This window comes from Gossypium hirsutum, chromosome A12, assembly GCF_007990345.1.
Source record: "Gossypium hirsutum isolate 1008001.06 chromosome A12, Gossypium_hirsutum_v2.1, whole genome shotgun sequence".
Lineage (NCBI taxonomy): Eukaryota > Viridiplantae > Streptophyta > Magnoliopsida > Malvales > Malvaceae > Gossypium > Gossypium hirsutum.
This window is the reverse complement of record NC_053435.1, coordinates 76,078,149-76,090,692: the sequence shown is the minus strand read 5'-3', so window position 1 is coordinate 76,090,692 and position 12,544 is coordinate 76,078,149. Positions and strand designations below refer to the sequence as shown.

At 35.9% G+C, this 12,544-nt stretch overlaps 1 non-coding gene across 1 annotated transcript; it reads left to right on the top strand.

Moving 5' to 3' along the window:
• Positions 1-8,513: 8,513 nt before the first annotated feature.
• On the top strand, positions 8,514-8,620 carry LOC121211919 (small nucleolar RNA R71). The gene has a single exon (XR_005907135.1). It is a non-coding gene; the product is annotated as a small nucleolar RNA R71 (small nucleolar RNA).
• Positions 8,621-12,544: the final 3,924 nt, after the last annotated feature.

Sequence of the window (12,544 nt, the reverse complement as noted above, 5' to 3'; positions counted from 1 at the left end):
ATCTTCGATTCTTTCACTCACAGTTGGTAATAGCCAGACCTCATGTCTATCTTTGAAAATATCATTTCTCCCTTTAGTTGATCAAATAGATCATCAATCCTCGGTAACGGGTATTTGTTCTTGATTGTCACCTTATTGAGTTGACGATAATCGATGCATAGTCTTATAGAACCATCCTTCTTTTTCACAAATAGTACTGGTTGATTGCGTGATATTCGTAACAGGTTTTAAATATTTATAAATGAATAGTTCTTGAGACTAACTTATTGTCACGATTAAGGAAAGTGTACCTATCGAACAATAGTATAGCTCAGCAAGACCGAATTGTCAAACCTAAAGGAACTACGAGTACTAGTATTTACTTCTTTTTTATTATCTAGCCTAAAAGTTAAGAGGTTTGTTTATGTAAACTAATTACTAACTAAGAATGCTCAAAAAGAAAACTCGGGAAAATACTTTTGGGAAAATTCGATTGATTGAGACAATACCTAAGGAAAAATCCACCTAGACTTCACTTGTTATTTGACTCTGAAACAGACGATTTATTCATTTGACTTGATCCGTAGAAATCCCTAAGTTATATTATTATCTCTCTCGAGACTAATAACGTCTAACCTTAGGTTGAATAATTGAAATCGCTTTCTAATTAACACCCTAGAATTACATTAACTCGATCTATGGATTCCCTTATTAGGTTTCACCCTAATCCGGCAAAATCTTGTCACCCTATCTCTAGGCGCGCAATCAACTCCGCTTAATTATGAAAATTTTACTCTTAAACAAGGTCTATTCCTCCTCTGAATAAGAGCGTTAACTTGAATCAATATCCGGGAATATTAAAATAAGAATTAAGAACACATAATTAAGAATAAGTCAAATATTTATTATACAATTCAGATAATAATAACAAGATCTGTCTTAAGTTTCATTCCCCTTAGGTATTTAGGGGGTTTAGTTCATATTTATGAAAGAAAACATCTCAAAAGCATAAAGATAACAAAACATAAGAAAACCCAAAACTCCTGAAGGAACTTGAAGGGAGATCTCCAGTCTTGATGATGAATCCGGCTCTTGAGATGGATCAATCAGCTTTTCTTGAGTAATTCCTTGCTTCCTATTCTGCGTCCCCTTCTAAGTGCCTCATCAAGTGTTTAAATAGGCTTTTGAATGCCTAAGAGCCCTAAAAATTGGCCTTTTCTGAATAGGACTAAACTTGGGCTCGGTAGGGACACGCCCGTGTGCAATTGCTCCAGCCCGTGGCCAAGGTTGTTAAATAGGCACGGGCGTGTGGTCTACCGGTGTAAGTCGTGCTTCGATCCTGCCAAATTGACACGGCTGTGTGACACGCCCGTGTAAGGAAGTCCAGGCTATGTTGTTTTCCCATGTGGGTCCATTGTCATTATTTTTGGCCCGTTTCTCGCTCTTTTTACTCTACTATGCCCACTTAAGTATAAAACATAAAATTAAAGGATTAAGAGCATCGAATTCACCAAATCTAAGGAGAAATCATCCGTAAATGCGCTAAGCATGGGATAAAAAATTGTATAAATTACGGTTTATCGAATACCCCTACACTTAAGCATTTGCTTGTCCTCAAGAAAAATCATCAACTCACGATCAAAATAAATTTTTCTCAATTTATAATCCCTATCAATAATATCTCAAAATAATCCATAAATATTTATACATTGAAAATTCAACTAAAAGTACATCAAAGTTTTAGACATTCTAAGTTGAGCATTTTATCATGAAAACATAGGTGGCTCCCCTCATCTAAGTGATTGCCTTGATCAAAATATTACAAAGTTTAACATCCTCACTAAAGATTCACTCAAGTCACTCAAGGTGTTTAAGGACATCAATTAAAGCACTCATTAGTCAATATGAGAAGTTATTACCATAGGCTTGCTTGAAAATCAAATCTCCACCACTATATATTAAGATGATACCTCAATCAAAAAGGTCTTTAGAGGGTTGTAACGTGGCTTTGGTTAGGGGGTGTGGTCACAAGGTGAAAGAAAAGGATAGAATCGAGATTGAATTGAAAAATTACCTGGCTAGAAAAATGACTAGTCATCAGTTGAATACAAGTGAGCTTCTTATCAGAATATGGAATTAACACTCAAGCTCAAAAATGGAAAATTACTACTAATATGTGTGTAAGTATTGTTGTTGCTGTTTTTTTTTAAGAACAAGTCAAATACATAGAAGAACAAAACATAGCTAAGCAATTAGTTCAAATCAAATCTCGACAAAAATAGGGATCAAATTAGGGGATTTTAACAATAATGGGTTATGGGTTAATATTGAAGGTAAATCAATTAATGGTTTGTTAGGCTCAAAGGGGTTCACTAAGGGTTAATTATGAAGGTAGGCTTTTGTGGAGTGAGTGGGTTAAACCTAAGTGCCTTTATCATCTTGACATATCAAATCGAATGGTGTGGTCTTGACGTGCATAATCAAGCAAGTTCTAGAATAACAATTCAATACTGATGCACTCAAAGCAACAATAAAAGTGAGCATGAAAGAAATAATAAATTCTCTAAAGGCTCAAAATCTCACAAAAATTATGGCTTTTTGATGTTTAAACCAGTGAATTTCAACTCAAGATAATACCTAAACTTGGGAAAAACAACTTAAAAGTTTTTAATTCTTCAAAAATCAAATTATCATGCTTGATTCCCTAATGTCTTAAAGTTTAAACACTCAATGCATAAATGCCTATGTTTTAATTCAAGACATATCAATAAAAATCATAAATTAATTAAAATTCATTCTAATAGTGATGTGAGTTATTCACGTGATAATAAGACACAATTCAGGGATTTCTAATGATGATATAAAAGACCCCCCACACTTAAGATGTACATTGCCCTCAATGCACAAAGATAGATATATTAAAAAAGATAGATTTATAATCATAAAATAGGGAGAGAAGTTTCACTTCTTGAATGTTGAATGAATTCCTTGAACTGGAGTTTTGGAGAATAATCGACGTGAGAGTGGAGGAGGATACTCTGGTGGTGGTAGAGGTTCATTAGTCCATAAGTCCTGCACTAAAAGAATATTATATCTAGTGGTAGCTATGGTCGTGGTCGAGCAGGACATGGCAGTCGTGGAGAACCTTTCCCGGTGGAGTTTTTAGTTCCTATGCAATGATGAGCTTTGGAGCTCTTTATAACTGTCATAGAATCAGGAACTTTTTAGGAAATATAAGGAAGCATAATTACTCGTAATGAAATAGCTGAAATTAAAAATTGTAAAAACTCAAGATAAAATAGTATTAACAGGAAATAAAAATTAATTTCAAAATATAAAGATAAAGCTAAGATCGATAATAGGTGTTTATAGAGAAATTGGGGCACATAGTCGTGGGGCACGCCCCTGTGCCTTCGTTTCAGCCGTGCGTTTCGTGGTTTTCGAAATTGGGTGCATCGGTGCACTCGGCCATGTTGCGGGACTGTGTCAATCTTCGTTCGCTTCTCCCACGCCTGTGTATGCAGGCACATGCCCGTGTTAAATTGACAAGTTTTCCCATGGTTTCAAAACATGGGCGTGTCGTACACCCGTGTTATTTTGGCAGTTTCGCCCACGGCCATGTCGCATGGCCGTGGCAACTTATCTGTCCCGTGTTAGGGAAGAAATCTTTGCCCTATTTTTACACGGCCGTATCACACGGTCGTGTTGCATCCCATAGTATGTGCATAGCCTACGGCACGCCCGTGTGCCTGGCCGTGTGGTTCTGAGAATACTTGTCCAGTGACTCAGTTAGTGAATTAAATGTTGAAGACTAAAATTTAAAGAAGTTAGCACCGTTAGTTCTCGGGGTACCTCCCGAGAAGCGCTTGTTTATAGCCTAAGCTCGACTCTATGTTGTGGGTTATTTAGGTAACTTCGTGGAGCCGTAGCTCCTCTTTATCGTCTTTGAAATTCTCACCATTATACATTTTGAGACGATGTCCATTTACCTTTAAAGTGCCTTGTGATGGAAGACTTACCTCTACTGTACCATATGGAAACATAGTTTGAACTACGAAAGGACCTGACCATTTTGATTTAAGCTTTTCGAGGAAACAATTTGAGCCTCGAGCTATATAACAGGACAAGATCTCCAACTTCAAATTGCCTTTGTTGCTTCAAACAGGCATCATGGCGGCGCTTCGTCGCTTCCTTATATAGGCGTGAATTTTCATATGCATTGGCTCGTCACTCATCTAACTCATTCAACTGCATCAACCTGTTTTCACCTGCAAGTTTGGGGTCAAGGTTTAGAAATTTTATAGCCCAGAATGCCTTGTGTTCCAACTCAAACGGTAGGTGACAACTTTTCCCATAAACAAGTCTGTAAGGTGATGTTCCTATGGGAGTCTTAAAAGCAGTTCTATAAGCCCATAAAGCATCATCTACTTTCATCGCCCAATCCTTCCTGTTTAATTCTACTGTCTTTTCTAGGATACGTTTAAGCTCTCGGTTCGCTACTTCGACTTGGCCACTAGTTTGAGGGTGATAAGGGGTAGCTGTTCTATGATGAAATCTGTATTTCTTGAGGGTCTTGTCAAATTAAGTGTTACAAAAATGAGTACCCCTATCACTGATAATTGCTCCAGGTGTACCAAATCGAGAGAAAAGTTTTTTAAGGAATCGTACTACTACTCTAGCATCATTAGTAGGTAAAGCTTGGGCTTCAACCCATTTGGACATATAATCAATAGCTACTAAGATGTATTTATTCCTAAATGAACTAGGGAATGGACCCATGAAGTCGATACCCCAAACGTCAAATATTTCACATGAGAGCATATATGTCTAAGGCATTTCATCACGTTTGGATATATTACCTGTCCTTTGACATTTTTCACAAGAAGTATGTTACCTGTTTGAGTCTTTGAATAGAGTGGGCCAATAAAAACCTAATTTGAGGACTTTATGTGCGGTCTTATTTCCACCATAATGTCCTCCAGCCGGTCATGAGTGGCAATGTTCCAAGAATTTCAATGCTTCTGTCCTTGCAACGCATCTACTAATGATTTGATCTGCACATTTATAGAAAATAAAAGAGTCTTTCTAGAAGTAGTTTTTCACATCAGTGAAGAATTACTTCTTTTGCTGATGTGTCAACACTTTTGGGATAATGTTAGCGGCTAAAAAATTTGCAATAACTGCAAACCAAGGTACCTCAGAATCAGATATAGCAAAAAATTATTCTTCAAGGAATGAATCATTTATTACAATGTCATCTGGTTCTTTGGTACTTGAGTTTTCCAGCCTGGAGAGATGGTTAGTCGCAAGATTTTTAGCTCCTTTCTTATCCTTAATCTCCAAGTCAAATTCCTACAATAATAAAATCCATCGAATGAGTCAAGGTTTTGCATTAGTTTTAGTCAAAAGGTGGCAAAGAGCGGAAATGGTCAGTATAAACGAAAACTTTAGACAATACTAAATATGACCTAAATTTATCGAATGCAAAAACCATAGCTAGCAGCTCTTTCTTCGTGGTAGTGTAGTTTTCTTGTGTGGCTGTCAAAGTCTTGCTAGCATAATAGATAGGTTGAAAATGTTTATCTCTTTGCTGTCCCAAAACTTCACCTACTGCAAAATCACTCGCATCGCACATTAGTTCAAAAGGTGAATTCCAATCAGGTGCAATTATAATTGGAGCTTTAGTCAGTTTATCCTTTAAAGTATTAAATGCTTCTAAACACTCATGATCGAAATTAAAAGGCACATCTTTTTCTAGTAATTTAGTCAAAGGCTTAGCTATTTTAGAAAAGTCTTTAATAAATCTTCTATAAACCCAACATGTCCTAAGAAGCTTCTAATAGCCTTAACCGAATTAGAGGGAGGTAGTTTTTCAATGGTTTCAATTTTAGATTTATCAACCGCAATCCCTCTACTAGAAATTTTATGTCCTAATACAATACCTTCTTGAACCATAAAGTGACATTTTTCCCAGTTAAGCACAAGGTTTGTTTCCTCACATCTTATTAACCCTCGTTTTAAATTTTTTAGGCAAAGATGGAAAGAGTTACCAAAAACCAAAAAATCATCCATAAATACCTCCATGACGTCTTCTACAAGTTCGTCAAAAATGGCCATCATGCAGCACTGAAAAGTAGCAGGAGCATTACATAATCCAAAAGGCATTCTACGATAAGAAAACGTACCGTATGGACATGTAAATGTCGTCTTTTCTTGATCTTCAGGAGCTATTAGGATTTGGAAATAGCCAGAGAGTCTGTCTAAAAAGCAGTAGTACATGTGTCCTGACAATTTTCCAACATTTGGTCAATGAATGGAAGGGGAAAGTGGTCTTTTCTCGTGGCATCATTTAGCTTCCTATAATAAATGCACACTCTCCAACCTGTGACTGTCCTTGTTCGGATTAATTCATTCTTCTCATTGGCTACAACAGTCATGCCTCCTTTCTTAGGAACAACCTGCGCCGGACTCACCCAAGAACTGTTAGAAATAGGATAAATAATTCCAACATCTAGGAGTTTAATTACCTCAGCTTTAACAACTTCCTTCATGTTGGGGTTTAGTCATCTTTGGGCTTGCACGCATGGTTTTATATTCATCTTCCATTAAAATTTTGTGGGTGCAAAATGAAGGGCTGATCCCTTTAATGTCAAAAATTTTCCAAGCTATGGCCCTTTTATGCTCTCTTAATACTTGGAGTAATTCCTCTTTCTCCTTAGGTTGCAAGTTGGATGCAATAATTACTGGTAACGTGAAATTATTTCCAAGGAATGCATATTCCAATTGATTCGACAATTGTTTAAGTTCCAGTTTGGGAGGTTCGTCAATAGAGGGTTTTTGCTTAAGTTCATCTTTTACCTTAATTCCCTCATATTCTGCTAGTTTTGGGGAGGTTTCATTGGAGTTTAGTTCGGTTCCTATTTCAGAATCATCATCCATCCCCTCTCCTTGGGCGAGACACAATTCCATCGTGTCCTTGTGTACGATTTCCTGAAAAGAATCTTAAGTAGCATGATCAATAGAGTCGATAAAATAACATGAGTCATCCTGTTCTCTAGAAAATCTCATGACATCATAAATTTTAAAAATAATCTCCTCGTCACCTACTCTAAGTACCAATTTACCATCACTCACATCACTTACAGCTCTAGCAGTGGCTAAAAATGGCCGACCTAAAATTAAAGGCACCTCAACATCTTCATCCATATCAAGCACAACGAAATCAACAGGGAATATAAACTTATCTACTTTTACAAATGCGTCCTCTATAATTCTCCTAGGATATTTAATAGATCTATCAGCTAATTGAATACTCATCCTAGTGGGTTTAGGCTCCCCAAGACCAAGTTGTTTAAACATTTTATATGGCAATGCTGGCGCCTAAATCAGCTAGTGCTTTATCAACATTCAAACTACCAATTAAGCAGGGAATAGTAAAACTTCTTGGATCTTTCAGTTTGGTTGGCAATTTATTTTGAAGTATGGCTAAGCACTCCTCTTTAAGTTCCACTGTAGATAAGTCTTCAGACTTCCTTTTGTTTGTTAGAAGCTCCTTTAAGAATTTTGCATATATAAGCATCTACGATATAGCTTCAACAAAAGGTAAGTTAATGTGCAGTTGTTTAAAAAGTTCAAGAAATTTACCAAATTGTGCATCTATGCGGTCTTTCTTCAACTTTGCTGCGTATGGGATTGGTGGTTTATATTCTTTTGGCATCGGGTTCGACCTCCTTTCTATCAGCTTCTTGTGGTGGCTTCTTTTCAGATTCAGCTAACACTTTCCTACTCCTTAGTGTAACTGCTTTCACGTGCTCTTTTGGGTTGGGTTCAGTGTTACTAGGTAGACTTCCTTGTGGTCGTTCAGAAATCAGTTTGGCGAGTTGGCCTATCTGAGTTTCAAGCCCTTGGATTGACGCTTGTTGATTCTTAAGAACTGTCTTGGTATTTTGAAACTGAGTTTCTGACACTGAGATGAATTTGGTTAGCATCTCCTCAAGGTTTGACTTCTTTTCCTGCTGGTAAGGTGGTTGTTGAAAACCAGAAGGATGTTGTGGCCTTTGATTTCCTTGACTGCCCCACGAGAAATTGGGATGGTTCCTCCAACCTACATTATAAGTGTTACTATATGGGTTATTTTGGGGTCTAGAGTTATTGTACCCATATATTAGACTTGTTCCTCCTCGATGCTAGGGTTGAAGAGTTGATATTCTGTGCATGCTCCTCCTCCATTCGAATCACACCTCATCATTGGATGTACCTGAGTAGAACCACACAAACCATCAATCCTTTTATTTAAGAGTTCTACTTGGTTAGATAGCATAGTAACCGCGTCGAGGTTGAAAACACCGGCTGCTTTCGTTGACTTTGTTCTCATAACTTGTCACTGATAGCTATTCAGTGACATCTCCTCAATAAATTCGTAAGATGCCTCAGGTGTCTTATTATTGATAGTTCCTCCAGCGGCTACATCAATCATCTGCCGAGTCGAAGGATTCAGGCCGTTATGAAACATTTGAACCTGTAGCCTAAGTGGTAACCCATGGTGAGGGGACCTTCTCGAAAGGTCCTTGTATCTCTCCCATGCATCGTAGAGTGTTTCTAAATCCATCTGTACAAAAGAAGAGATATCATTACGTAATTTGGCTATTTTAGCCGGCAGAAAATATTTTAATAAAAACTTTTCGGTCATTTGTTCCCAAGTAGTGATTGACCCTCGTGGTAACGAGTTCAACCATTGTTTAGCCTTATTCCTTAACGAAAAGGGAAATAGCCGAAGGAAAATGGCGTCATCAGAAATGCCATTAATTTTAAAGTTATCGCAAAATTCTAGAAAATTTGCCAAGTGAGCGTCGGGATCCTCGTCCTGCAATCCATCAAACTGAACAAATTATTGTATCATTTTAATTGTTTTAGGTTTCAGTTCAAAATTATTTGCAGCAATAGCAGGTCTAACTATACTTGACTCAATTCCTGTTAAATTAGGTTTAGCATAATCATACATAGTGCGTGGAGCAGGATTCTAATTTACCGGATCAGTAGCAATCGCAGGAGGTAGCAGATTTTCTTGGTTTTCAGCCATCTCCTCGGTTGTAGTTGAAGAATCGTCCTCTTGCTTGACCTCTGTGTTTCTTAGGCTTCGCCTTATTTCTCTCCAATTTTTGCAAACTGTGCGGTCGATCTTACTGTAAAAAAGTAGTGGTCCTGACGGGTTTCTTCTGGTAATAAACTAGAAAAACCTATCAGAAGAAAATAAATGAAGAATTGGAAAAGAAAATAAAAACTTAAATTGCAATAAAAGTAAAATGGCTAAAATAATAAAAATCGAGTGTTCCTAATATCCTAGTTCTCCGGTAACGGCGCCAAAAACTTGATTGCGTGATATTCGTAACAGGTTTTAAAGATTTATAAATGAATCATTCTTGAGACTAACTTATTATCACGATCAAGGCAAGTGTACCTATCGAATAGTAGTATAGCTCAGCAAGACCGGATTGTCGAACCCAAAGGAACTACGAGTACTAGTATTTACTTCCTTTTTATTATCTAGCCTAAAAGTTAAGAGGTTTGGTTATGTAAACTAATTACTAACTAAGAATGCTTAGAAAGAAAACTCGGGAAAATACTTTTGGGAAAATTCGATTGATTGAGACAATACCTAAGGAAAAATCCACCTAGACTTCACTTGTTATTTGACTCTGAATCAGATGATTTATTCATTTGACTTGATCAGTAGAAATCCCTAAGTTATATTATTATCTTTCTTGAGACTAATAACGTCTAACCCTAGGTTGAATAATTGAAATCTCTTTCTAATTAACACCCTAGAATTGCATTAACTCGATCTATGGATTCCCTTATTAGGTTTCACCGTAATCCAGCAAAATCTTGTCACCCTGTCTCTAGGCGCGCAATCAACTCCGCTTAATTATGACAATTTTACTCTTAAACAGGGTCTATTCCTACTCTGAATAAGAGTGTTAACTTGAATTAATATCCTAGAATATCAAAACAAGAATTAAGAACACATAGTTAAGAACAAGTCAAATATTTATCATACAATTCAGATAATAATAACAAATTTGTCTTAGGTTTCATTCCCCTTAGGTATTTAGGGGGTTTAGTTCATATTTATGAAAGAAAACATCTCAAAAGCATAAAGATAACAAAACATAAGAAAACCCAAAACTCTTGAAGGAACTTGAAGGGAGATCTCCAGTCTTGATGATAAATTCGGCTCTTGAGATGGATCAATCAGCTTTCCTTGAGTAATTCCTTGCTTCCTACTCTGCGTCCCCCTCCTAAGTTCCTCATCAAGTTTTTAAATATGCTTTTGAATGCCTAAGAGCCCTAAAAATTGGCCTTTTTCAAAATAGGACTAAACTTGGGCTCGGCAGGGACACGCCCGTGTGCATTACTCCAGCCCGTGGTCAAGGCTGTTAAATAGGCATGGGCATGTGGTCTACCCGTGTAAGTCGTGCTTCGATCCTGCCAAATTGACACGGCTGTGTGACACGCCCGTGTGAGGAAGTCCAGGCCGTGTTGTTTTCCCATGTGGGTCCATTGTGACAGCCCTAATTTGACCCTAGTCGAAAAGTGGTTTCGGGACCACAAAACCGAGTCACAAAAATAATTGATTGTTATATTCTATGCTTATTGTATGTGTACATGCATGTGTGAAAGTTTCATGCTTTAATTTTGTCATTTGTATGTGAAATTTATTAAATAGGACTTATGTGTGACATTTTTGAAATGTGATAGGTTAATTTTAAAATGGTCTAATAATGCATGTAATCAAAAAGGTGGACTTGCATGTCAATTTCCCCACTTTGATAGTAGTGGCCGGCCATGGTAATGATGATAAGCAATATGTGTTATGTAATAATATTATAATATGGTAATGGCTTAATTTATGTAATAAAAAAAATGTGTTAAATTAATTAAATGAATAAAACAAAGAAAAGAAATAAAATGTTCATCTTTTGATATCTTTGGCCGAAAATTCTAAAAACAGAAGGGAGGGGGAAACAAGCATTCGGCTACTCCTTTCTAGTCTTGATTAAGGTATGAAATCCATGTTAGTTTTTGAATTCTTTTGCATATATTAAGCTAGTTACTAAGTCCCTTACTTGCCCATGTCAAAATTTTGAGTTTGGTAGTAAAATGAGTATTCGGTTATGGAAGATGTTTAAGAGGATGTTTGTTGCCTTTATGAATTAAGGAATAATTAGGAATAGGTGATGTTGGAACTAATTTAATGTTCATATAGATAATTTTGAATGATAGAAAAAAATCAGCTTGTGCATTGGTGAAAATGCCGAATGTGAGCATTTATAATAGTTGAGTTATGCTTGTGTTTAAAGTGATGGATTGGAGTGGATGCCTATATGTGTTGTGAATAATTACTAGTAAATTAAGGTTTTCTAGATTACCTATGTCATTGCCGAATGTGTGGATAGTTGAAGAAAAATTTGTTAAAATGCTTAGTAGATGGATATTCGGTTAATGTTGTGTTTAAATGAGCATGATGTGTTGTATTGATATTATGCTTAAGTGAAATTATAGAAATATATATGATGAAATTTATTTGGTGATATACATGTTTAAATAATATGTATACAAAGAATGTGTGAAAGAGTAAATTGGTAATAATCTCCTTGGGACAGCAGCAGTAAAGTGATTTTGGAAAATCACTATAAATTGTGGGAGTTGAGTTAGAAGCTGAATAAATTATGTAATTAAATCTTGATGAGTCTAGTTTCTTATAAAAGAACTATAAAAGCAAAAGAATTGCCGATAATGAGATAATTGAAGTAATGTGAGACAGAGTCAAAATGACTTCTAGATCCCCTGTTCTATTTTTTATAAAATCACTATAAAATGTATAAAAATAGTCAAATGATGAAATTTATATGCTTAGACTCCTTAATGAGTCTAGTTTCAAATTAAATAAACAAGGACATGTTTTAAATTCTGTACAATGAGAAATATATTTCGTAGTGAAGAGTGGTCAGATTAGTCAAACAGTGAAACAAGGGAAACTTTAGGAAAAATATGATATTGATTGGCTAAACTAAAAATTATGAAAATTTTATGGATAAAAGATAAATGAGTCTATTCTCAAGGAAAATTTACGGAAACTGATTTGGAGTTTCGTAGCTCTAGCTATAAATAATTTAGTAACTATTGCTCAGGAAGTCAGCTTATAGTGAAATTGTGATTATATTGTAAACATTGATAAAAATTTGCTAATGAATTGCTTATTGATTTCTTATAAGCTTACTATAATCTGTATGTATGAAAGTCGAATATATATGTATTATATTCTGAAAATAATATTTGAATAGTCGATTAATGATTAGTTTAAAATTTGTTGAATTAAAGCTCAAGAGCATAGGGGGCAATTTCGAATAAGGGAAAAGAGAAAGTAACCGAGTAGCCATTTCGCAACCGTTCAAATATATTCGAGGTAAGTTTTAAGTAGTTTCCTTTAGTATATAATTGATGATGCCACTATAAGAGTATAGTAGGTAAATTGTGATCTTTGGCTTGCACTTGAATTAAGATG